Here is an 8,281-nt window from a genome sequence, read left to right on the forward strand (position 1 = left end):
GGGGCAGACAGGTTTTGTTCCTCCTACTCATTCTGGATGTCTGACTCTGCGAAGGCTAACAAGAATCTGCCAAGAGGCACAGCTGGGTACTAGAGGGATGTGGGCAATGGGAGACTTGGAACACACATGGTGGCCCTGCCCACATATTAAAGGGTAATGGAAAAGACATTGGAGGGGAGAATACAGGAAATAGGTCAAGAATTACCACTGGCTCCTTTGCGGCTTTTACTAGGCTTTCTGTTGTAATTGCTGACTGGTGGCCAGATACTAAATCTGACTCAACCAATTAGTGGGCCCACCCACCTGGTGGTTAGATTCACTGAGAATGGAGCCTGCAAGTAACAGCAAATCTTCTAGCCAGGTCTCTTTTGAGCTGTGGGCAGCAGCTCTTCCTGTGAGACAGAAGGAGCTCTGCTGAGCCTACCTGGCCTGTCGGCTCACCGTGTGGAGGTGTTATGGCCTAAAGAATAAACTGACGCTATGGTGACAAAAATAACAATAATCTTCCATTTATTGGTGGGGGTGAAGATGGCAACACCCGCATGGCATTAGCTTGCCAAACCTCCACCCCCCAAAGGTGGCAGGAATTTTCAAAAGCTATTGACTCCCCTGGGATCAGGGCTAGCCCAACACTGAGCATGTTTGAGAATCCAAACCAGGAGCTTCTGGTCACAGAACCATTGAACTCTGCTAGAACCTGGCAGATATCCAGGGAGAAGGTGACTTTCAAGATGTTTGGCGTGTGGGTTCAGGTCAGGTTATTAAGCACCCAAAATATGGATACTGATGCAAACCTTAGTCAGCCTCATGGATGCAGGTTTCTGCTGCTTCCAACTTCTTGGTGAGCTGGAAATACCATGAAAACCACCTTTCTCAGGGTAGTACGGCAATTCACTGATGGTGGTTATAGGGAACGAAAGGTGCAGAGACTGAAAATGAGAAGTATCTTGCAGGAGGGGAAAGGGTTAGTTTAAGTTCTGGGGGATGTGGTTTTGCATTAGGGAATATTCTTCTTTTACTGTAACTAATGAAGCCATCCCCAAAGATAACTTGACAGAATAATGACCACTTGGACACACATCAGCTAGCTTGGTAGTGTCACATGAAGCTTTCTCACCTCCAGGTCACTCATTTCTGTGCTTAAATGGTTAACACACCATAAGGAAATAGCAGTATTTTCTTGTAAGAACTGATGATGGTTTTACAGGGGAGGAAATACTCTTCTCTAATCCTTGGGGGTTTCCCTCTCCAGTACCAGGGTGCACAGGATGGGTTTACACCTAGCACCAAAGGGCATGCGAGGGCAATGGTGGAAGGTATGGGAGCATGTGCTCCTCCAGATCAATCATCTGATTTGGGCTGGCAATCAGTGCAGTGTGGTATCTCGGTGACAAAGCAGTTGGGCCTTTTCTAAAGGGTGGCACTGATGCACAGGCTGAGATGTGGGGAGCCCATGTTTTTGGATACTCAGTCCTGATCTAGGACTTGTCCTGAGGATGTCAGTGTAATGGAGACAGCTTAGGGGTTAGTGCTGCATGATACCATCCAGGAGATTCTGACTATATCATGGGTTCTTCAAGAGGCTGTCTATGAATTGGGGGTCCCCAGGAATTCTTCAGCAAAGCGTTCCTGGGAGAGAACCCTGTTCTCTGGCAGCTGGGGCCTTCCTCTGTTTGTCTTTGCTTTCAAAACCCTCTCTAGATCATTTGTACAGTATTGGAACAAAGGGTGGGGAATTAAATTGCCATCACAGGGTCCATGTTATAGATGGAAATGTTCAGGATACCAAAAAAGGAATGAGATTATGCAAGTGTTCCTCCTGGGCAGTGCCTGATTTTCTGCAGTCCGGTCCAGGTTTCTGGCAATTAAGCAGGGCTGCTGGTGTTTTTACACCTAGGCATCACTGGATAGGAAGAAAAGAAGACGATCTGCTGGAAAATGACTTCTGCTTTGTAGGAGTAGAGACTAAGGGTCAGATTCTGGACTCTGCCCCTATACACTGCTTTGGCAGGGTATAGAGGTTGTATAGGGACCACTATAGCCTGTAGGATGATTCCCCTCCTACCAGGGTCACCGGGGGGGGGGGGCAAGTGGGGCAATTTGCCCCAGGCCCTGGGCCCTGCAGGGGCCCCCATCAGAGTTTTTCAGGGCCCCTGGAGTGGGGTCCTTCACTCGCTCCAGGGGCCCCGGAGCTTCTTCCACTCCCGGTCTTCACTGGTGGAGGGTCCTTCTGCTCTGAGGCGGAAGGACCCCCCGCCGCCAAATTACAGCCGAAGCGGGACCCGCCGTCGAAGTGCAGCCAGGTCTTCGGCGGTAATTCGGCGGCGGGGGGGCCCCCGCAGTGGGTCTTCAGGGCACTTCGGCGGCGGGTCCCGGAGCAGAAGGACCCCCCGCCGCCGAATTACCACCGAAGCGGGGGCCCCCCGCCGCCGAAGACACCAGGCCCCCGGAATCCTCTGGGCGGCTCTGCCTCCTACAGATTCTATGCAGGGCTGATGTACATAGCTCTAAGCGCCACCCCCACCCCACTTGCAGCCCTTGGTGTAGGGAGCATGCCAGGGCAGAAAGGGTTTGGAGAGGGAGGTGTTGGTAGTACTGAGCACAATGTGGCACAGCCTGTGGAGAGGCTGCTATATATTAGAAGCTCAAAGCCATCTTTGCCCCCTTCCTATCCTCCTGTGTCGCTCAGAAGATGCAGCAGTGAATGTAGCTTCATCCTGCTTACATAGAAATCTGTTGGCAAACCTCCCATTGACTTCAGTGGTAACAGGCTTGAGCCTGAGAGAGCCAGACAGAGTAGACTCTGGGGAGAGGGGGTGGGAATTATGATGGAGCAAAAACTTTATCTCGGCCAAAGTTAAAGAATTGCAAAGGAGTCAGGGTTAGAGAAGGGGAGGTACCTGGAAGCTCCTTATTGGACACACGTGTCACTCTTCAAGGGTCTCCGTAACTGGATGCTATGCAGAGTGAGGTTATGGACCATTCCCGCTATAGGAGGAACAGCTGCAATTAATCCTGCTTCCCTTCATGCTACAGGGACCGTGTAATAATATCATCTCTCCAGAAGACAATCAATGGTACTAAACCCAAGTGTCTTCTAGAACTCAGTCCCTATCAGGTGACATGGATGCCTGAGTTTGTACCCTGGGCATCCTGCGGCCACCAAACACTATCTTATTTGCTAGCATTACTATGTATATTTCCCTGGTTACCCGCTGAACCCTGCACCTCACCATGGGGGGCTGAGGAGCGCTGTCCTTTTTAGATCTTGGATCTAAACAATGTGTTTCTGCTTCTATAATTAATTTGCCACATTATGAAGCCTCCATCCTAGTGGTGACCTCCTGGGTGTGAGGGCCCACAAAGGCTGATGGTAGGGTAGCTAGATGTCCTGATTTTATAGGAACAGTCCCAATTTTGGGGTCTTTTTTCTTATATAGGCTCCTATTACCCCACCCACCCCCACCCCCATCCCGATTTTTCACATTTGCTGTCTGGTCACCTTAGCTGGTGGTTCAAGAGCAGTTAAAGACCTAAGCAAATCTGACAAACTGACAAGCTGAAAGAAGTACACACACACACACACACACACACACCACATTTAGAAAAATAAAAAGGATTGTGGGGAGGGGGGGAGAAGAGGCAAAAGGCTCCAGGAGACTCTGTGGCCTTGAACAAAATCTAAGTAACCAATTAATAATTTGACAGTGAGAAAACACAAAAGCCCTGATTTGAAAAATGGAGCCCTGAGTAAAAAAGGCTTTGCTTTTTGGGAAAACATGAAGAGCTGAAAGGCAGAATCTTCAAGCCCAGCCAGTCTGGCAGTCAGGCCAGACACAGGGTAGGGAGTGACAGAGGCAGCCTCCTGTCTATTCTATTCTATCTAGGTTTTTATGCTGTGCTCATCACCATATGACCTGAGCGCCTTCTAGTAGTGCATTAAGCCACGTGACCTGTTATGTGTTTTTTGTTCTCTCATCATCTCTCCAGAGGGAAAAGCGTGTTCCTGGTGTCTTGTTTTGGTAGCGTGTGTCTTTTAAAAAATATATACACCGATTGCCGTGTGTTTATAGTAGAGAAGGCAAGATTAACAAAAAATACCTTGCCTTGGAGCAGAAGGTGGGAAGGTTTGTGATGGTCTTTCGTTCTTAGTGGAGTTCATTCTACAATCTCTGACTGCCCCCAGTGAAAATCCTGTCTCCTACATAGACGAGTTTTACATTCATTGTGCAGACTTCCATTGCGCCAGAGTAGCGTAGTTGTCGAACACAGTCTTTGTGCCAGTGCTATAGACAATCTTTTAGATATATTGGGCCCAAGCCATGGAGCACTTTGGAGATAAGGACTGAGACCTTGAACTTGATTCGATATTCTCTGGAAAGCCAGCAAAGAGAGCAGAAGACAAGTGAGATATATTCTCGATAGCCTGGTTGCTGAGGAAACACGCTGTAGCATTCTGTATTAGTGGGAGTTTCCTAAGTGCTGAAGCTTTCGTGCCCAGTATGTTGCATTGCTGTAATTTATCCAAGAGGTGATGAAGATGTGAATAATTGAGGCCAGGTCTTTGTCCACCTGGGTAGGATGAAGTTTCCTAGCCAAGTGGAGGTGATAGAAAGTGTTCTTTGCAGATTCTGCAAAGTAAGAGCTTGACATCAGCAAGGAATCCAAGAGTACTCTTAGACTATGGACTACTTTTTCCCTCTACCCTCACCCCTTGTAAGAATAATGCTTGGCATTCATAGAGTGCTCCTTTCCCTGTTAAATCTCATAAGTGCTTCAGAAAGGAGGGTAAGTAATGTTAGCTCCACTTCACCGCTGAGGAAACTGATGCCCAGAGAGCTGAAATGGCTCACCGAAGCTACACAGCAAGGCAGTGGCAGATCTAGGGATAAAATACTAGTCTCCTGACTGAGGTTGGTTGAAAATTTTCCATTGAAACTGTTTTTGACACAAAATTGGTTTTCAAACAAATGAATTTCTTTTACAAAAAGTGTCTGCTTTCCAAGAAAAACTGCAATTTTTGTCATAAAAAAACCAGAATGCCTACCTGAAAACTGAAATATTTTGATTGGGAAATGCTGCTGTGGTTCCTCATGGGGGTTGTAGTTTGGTTACCCGCCTCTCTATTCTCCTCTCTCAGCCGAAGTCCCTGGCCAGATTACATGTCCCATGAGAACCAGCCAGGAGAGACTGGGATGCATCATGGGATAGGTACTCCAACCTGAGAGCCCAGTCTATAGAGGAGAATGAGATCATGAAGCAATTGAACTTCAACTCCCATGAAGCACCATAGCAGCATAACCAAATAGAAACATCTGAGGTTTTGGCAGTAATATTTTTCTGTTTGAATTTTCACTGAAAAAAATCAAAATTTTCTGTGGAAAATGTAGCAGAAAACTTTTCATTTTCTCCAACACTTTTTGAGGAGGAGAAAAACCCGAATTTTCAATCAACTCTAGAACTCTCATTGTATTAGTGTGAACACACTAAATACACATCCCTCCTATGTCCTTAGTTTACATACATTTCTCCCCTGCAATAAGCTAGGGAGACCCACTTAAGAGCTTCTCTGTGGCTCACAGCAGGTGTAGACCTGCATAAGTTCTCTTCTGGTTTTGCCTCTGTATAGCCAACAAGAAGTTATATTGCTTTGGTGCCTGTGTAGGGCAGCTCAAGATTTGACCACAGAAGAGGAACGGAGGAGTAAAAGGTTCACCAGGCTTTGGTTCAGACATGCACCCAAAATGCCTATGCTTATTATTGAAACTTTATCTGAACTGTCCAAACCATGTGAACCTGAAGAACAGGGCCTGAAATACCAAGAGAACAAGCTTTCGCAGTCTCTTGCTACATTGGCTTCTGCACAGAACCACCAGGAAGTGTGGCACTTAAATGAAAATGCAACTAAGTTAGGGAAATGGGAGGAAGTTATCGGCACATTTGTGAGCTTTCAAAAGGGGTTCTACCTGGCCAGAAGTTGTGGTTCTTATTTCACCAGACTGATTTTCCCACCCATACTTCAAACTGTCATATGTGGTGCTCTGCCACAGGAAAAATGGGCTGCCTTCACTCCCCAGAAGCTACTTATAGCAACATTCATGGTGTTGGAGGGCTGTCAGCCTAACAGAACTGTGGGGCAAGAGGGAAGCTGGGACTTTAGATAAGAATAGTACGTGAAATCTTAAATTTGACAGGCCTGTCAGGGAGGAAATTACAGCTTGAGGGAGGAAAAGTGGATGTGTTTTGAATTTGCTGTAGTAAATATAAAGTCCAGGGGTTTTGGCGGTGAGGCGGCTGTTCCACCAGGAATGTACAAGACTTGTTTGGGGCATGCCTGCCACAGCTGTTTTCCATTATAAAAGAGCGAGAGAAAGACTTGGTGACAAGGAATCCTTGTGTAGTACAGTAGAACCAATGTAAAAGAGGCCAGAGCCCACAGGAAGGCAATCAAAAGGGGCGGGGGTGGGCTGGAGAACATCAACAAGCATTTAATGGTACAGGTGATGGGTAAATGAGTTTCATGCAGGCAGGGCCCTGTTATCCCTGCTCTTTCCTAGTGAAATAACAAACGGCTGACTTCTTCCTGTAATGACTCTAATGCACTTTCCAGCTGTGCCAGATGCTGGGCTCCTTTTTCTTCACCGTCTGGTGGTTTTGTGATGTTTAAGAATTTGTTGCTCATTTTAAAAATGATATTAGTCTCTGCTCCAGACTGGCTCACACTTTTACCATAGGAGAGCAATGTTATGGACCCATGCTCTTATACTGAGTTCCTGTGAGGGGGACGTTAGTCATCCAAATTTAGCAGATAATTATGGTCAGCATTGCACCTGGTTCCTTTTTCCACCAGGAGACTGGTGAACACCACCATAACGATCCCTCCATTGTAGTGGAATGTACTACCACTAGGGGGAGGTAGAACTAAAAGAATTTAGGTTCCAGTCTGGGTTTAAAGCAGGGGTAGGCAACTTATGGCACAGTTGCCGAAGGCGGCACACAAGCTGATTTTCAGTGGCACCCATACTGCCCAGGTCCTGGCCACCAGTCTGGGGGACTTTGCATTTTAATTTAATTTTAAATGAAGCTTCTTAAACATTTTAAAAGCCTTATTTATTTTACGTACAACAATAGTTTAGTTACATATTATAGACTTGTAGAAAGAGACCTTCTAAAAATGTTATAATGTATTACTGGCACGTGAAACCTTAAATTAGAGTGAATAAATGAAGATTCGGCACAGCACTTCTGAAAGGTTGCTGACCCCTGGTCTAAAGAGACAAGCAGGCAGGCAATCGGTTGGCTAAACAAGAAACCTTGTTTAGAGGAGAAGGTTTTTGGTTGCCATGTCTGAGCCCAGCAGTAACCAAGTAAGTGGTGGGGCAACTCTCACTGAAGTCAAGGCTGTTTGGACCCACTTATGCCAGGACTGAATTTGTGCCACAGTCTGTAAGGTGCATTGGGATGCCACAGGATGAAAGCCTGTGTGCATTATGATGATTATGTAATGAATGAATAAGAAATCTCAGTGCAGATTGCATTAGAGCCAGGATTAGAATGTTTCCATAAGAGGACGACGGTGTGGTAATGGGGAGCAAGCAAAGGGATGAATAATTGAGTGTGGTGCCTGGGTTCCAAAGAAAGCCAGCCCAGTAACAACCACTTTTGCAATGGGTCTGGCACTGGGGTCCTAAGGTGACATTTTGGCGCCAATAGACTGATCCAGCCAGGGCTGTTGTGGAGCCAAGCTAAACATTTAACCAATGGCTAATGCCACAACTGGCTCTGTAACTTCATGAGTTTCTGGGAAAGTTGAGTGCTAGGAACTTTGGCTTTTTTATTTGTGTAATAACAACCAAGTCAGCTGTTCAGGATTTCCCTCCCCTTCTTTTTCCCCCTCCCCCTCCCCCTCACCACCAATACTCTTTTTCTGGGGTCTCAGAGCACTATTATCAATCATTTAGATGAGCTCTAAGGGTATGTCTACATTATGAAATTAGTTCGATTTAATAGAAGTCGATTTTTAGAAATCAATTTGATACTGTCGTTCATGTGTGTCCCCACTAAGCATATTAAGTCAGCGGTGTGCGTCCACAGTACCAAGGCTAGCATCGACTTTCGGAGCATTGCACTGTGATAGCTATCCCACAGTTTCCGCAGTCTCTGCCGCCAATTGGAATTCTGGGTTGCGCTCCCAATGCCTGATGGGGCAAAAACATTGTTGTGGGTGGTTCTGGGTACATGTCGTCAGGCCCCCCGACCCCCTCCATGAAAGCAATGGGAA

The sequence above is a fragment of the Mauremys reevesii genome, linkage group 4 (genome assembly GCF_016161935.1).
Source record: "Mauremys reevesii isolate NIE-2019 linkage group 4, ASM1616193v1, whole genome shotgun sequence".
NCBI classification, from domain to species: domain Eukaryota; kingdom Metazoa; phylum Chordata; order Testudines; family Geoemydidae; genus Mauremys; species Mauremys reevesii.